We start from the raw sequence: 3,651 nt of genomic DNA on the forward strand, positions 1-3,651 counted from the left end.
AAAATCAAAGCTTATTCGAGACGGTTACGTACGACTCGGTACCGCTAGAAATCTTGTTCGGATATACGACGATGAGAATTGGACTTTCAAGTAGGTGATTGAGTGTCTTTGAAAATATCACCTATGAAGGGCGCAATGAGGTTTGGTAAGAAAGGAAAACTCAGTCCCCGATACATCGGACCTTATAAGATCGCCCGACGAGTAGGCCAGGTAGCTTATATTGGAGGCTGCCATTAGAACTACAAGCGATCCTTCCGGTCTTCCGTGTATCCATGTTGAGGAAATGTGTCGAGGACCCTCCCGAAATAGTACTCCTTTAATGATATACAAGGCACGGAGAATCTATCCTACGAAGAAGAACCTATTACCATCCTCGACAGACAGGTCCGCAGACTTAAAACTAAAGATATGGCTTTGGTAAAGGTTCTGTGGAGAAGCAGGGATAAGGAAGAGATGACATGGGAAGCTGGGGCAGAAATGAAATCCAAATATCCTCACTTATTCTCGGTTAAAGATGATGTTGTTCCAGAAGGAACTTTACAGGGTTCCGCCTTATCAATAAATGGCTTGCAAGGTAAAAGTCATATGTGAACCTTCCGAGAGGCAATGTAATGGGAAATGTTATTATATGATTCCGTGTTGTCTAGTACGGTATCCTGTATGGCATATAGATTGGGTTACTGTGTGCAGGCGTTGGTGGTACCCAACTTAGAGAGAAAACTATGCCGAAATTTCCATAGAAATGTACATAAAAAAGTATACCTCAGGTTCTCTAAAACATTTGAGGACGAATGTTCTTAGGGGGGGGGGGGGGAGAGAATGTTACATCTCTCCTTCTGAAAAGCTAGCATGTCTCGTACCTTGTATTATATACTCGTAAAATAATGGTGTCTTTGAGTTTACGGGAGGTGCAAGCCATGACGAACTCTTGTCAAGGGGATTAAAACTATTGTTAGAGATGTTATTTCATGTATACAAAGGTCTACGTTCATGGGTAACATATGACAAGTATTAAAAAGGACTAGTGGTTAAGTGAATCGATGACGGAAGAAGGCACTGGGCGGTGCAACTCGACGAGATGGTCGACGAACCGTCGATTGATCGAAGGACCGTCGATCTTCACCGTCAAGCTACCTTTTGAGAATCAGAGGCTCCCGTCACTCGACGGTTGCAAGTCGACAGACCGTCGAACAATGACAGTACCGTCGAGCTTCTCGTCGATTGTGAGGCGGTGGAAAATTATTTAATTACTATAAATAGAATGGGCCACGACTTGGAGTCATATTTTTCCTCCAAAACCACAATTTATCTAGACCTTTCAAGTTCTCTCAACCCTTCCAAATTCTCCATAAACATCTTAAACTATTTCAAGTAAAGATCAAGCTTAGACATCTTTAACAAGTTTATGGAAGGAGCTTGTTCTTACTTCTTGTTGAAGTTGTGGTGGATAAGTTTTAGAGTGAATTGTGTGAAGTGAAGTTCTTCAAGATATAAGGTATGGTTCTCACTTTATTTCTTATGTTTAGTTGATAAAAAGGCTTAGCAAGTCCCAAATATGTAAATAGTTGTGAAAGAAAGATCATAAAGTATGGTGTGATTGTTGTTGGCTATGGATGGAATTCGAAAAGAAGTTTGGGTAAAATTGAGTCTAGTTTGAATGTAATCTCTTGATTATGTTATTGTTGACATTATTATTGGCGGCCTTGTTTGGGACTTGTTGGAAGATTTGTGGAAGTTATATATAGATGTCAATTAAGGCCTAACTAAGGTCATATATCGCCATGTAGGGGCAAGGGACCAGCGGGATTGAATAGATCCTTTAAGTAGCGGATCGACGATTTCGGGTATGTAACTTACTTGTTTATCCATAACTATATTGTTCCTTATTGATACTTACTTGTTTCCCCATTAGTATGATGTACTTCTTCAATGACTCTTGAAATATTACCATGTTTATCATCATTGAGTTATTTCTTTAAGTTCGATACGAATTTCATAATTCATTCGGAGGTTACCGACCTTACGTCACTCCGAAAGGCCGGATGTCAGTTCATTTACTCCTCATGCATATATATATATATATATATATATATATATAGTATTACACCATTTTACTATACCGCGCCGCGCTATAGTCGGCCGGGCAGGCACGTAGATGTGTACACCACTGCAGTGGGCATGTTATGATGATACCCCGGACCCAGGATGATGAGGATTTGATGATGATACTACTATATGTATATACTTGCATAAGATTTTTAAACTCATGCATTGCATATTATACGTTCTCAGATGGCTTAGGTTATTTCTATCCTCTTTATACTTCTGTCTTACTTATCTTATTGATTCCTACCTTACATACTCAGTACTTTTATCCGTACTGACGTCCCATTGCACGGGACGCTGCATTTCGTGTTGCAGGTCCTGATAGGCGTAGCGGAGGACCTCCACCACAGTAGGACTTCTAGTTTTAGCGGCGTCAGCAAGTACCATTACTCCGGGCTTGCTATCTCTTGGTATACTTATGTTATTATGATATATGTAGATATTATGTCTGGCCTTGTCGGCTTTGATTTGGGTTTTGGTATTCTCCTGATAGCCTTGCCGGCTTTATGACACTTATGATATTGTTGCGGCCTTGTCGGCTCGCTTATGTATGTATGTATGTATGTGTGTGTGTATATATATATACATATATGTTGGATCATTGCATATATCTATATTTGGGCCTTTTCTACGTGTAGGTGTCCTTTCAGTCATGTCCAAGTCATATTATATCGAATAACGGTTATATGATAATCATGGTAACTGTTACGCCAGGTGGTATCCGGCCTATAGGTCGGTGCCCGTCATGCTCCTCGTCAGGGTGTGACAAATCACAAGTGCAAATTACATATGAGTTCAATGAATCTAGCTCATTAGATTTCCCAAACCTCCTCTCCAAGTTGTTCCCCAGATCTTTAACTGATTTGGAATAGATGACACTGTCTCTAATGTCCTTGGAAACTGAGTTCAATAACCATGCAGTCACCATATCATTGAAGATAGTCAGCTGAATCTAGTGCACTGTATGATCCATTGATGAATCCCATTTCCTTTTAGCAGATAGTGCTATCAAAATAAACCTTCTCCAACCTGGAAAATCCTTTCCATAAAAAATGGAGTGCACAAGAGTCATACCAGGAGAATTTGACGGTTGAAGATAGTAATGGTGAGATAGATCAATGGTGTTGTTCTGTTTTCCGGTCGCAGCTGTCACTCCAACAGCAAGTAGGGTTTCTTCAGTCATTATGAAATAGAGGTTTGAAGAATTGAAGCTTCAATGAGGAGAAAAAAAAGAGATTTGGTAATGAAGTTGAAAGGAATTGGATCGAGCCTTATTGCTCTGATACCATGTTGGAAATTGAAGATGAGATTTAGAAATTTCCTTGTATTTCTCAATGAAAATTCTGCATAGTGTACCTCCTAATTTCTACAATTATTCTAGGGACTAAATGCTAAATTCCTAGACTATGTAACTAACTAATCATGAATTTTGTACAACTCATAAAAGAATCAAAGTGTCATTTTTTATATGTGACTATGTACACTATAACTATGTTGTACATTCTGCATTTGGGTTGTTCTCTTTGCATTGGGCCACCACTTGTT

This window comes from Lycium ferocissimum, chromosome 1 (assembly GCF_029784015.1).
Source record: "Lycium ferocissimum isolate CSIRO_LF1 chromosome 1, AGI_CSIRO_Lferr_CH_V1, whole genome shotgun sequence".
NCBI classification, from domain to species: domain Eukaryota; kingdom Viridiplantae; phylum Streptophyta; class Magnoliopsida; order Solanales; family Solanaceae; genus Lycium; species Lycium ferocissimum.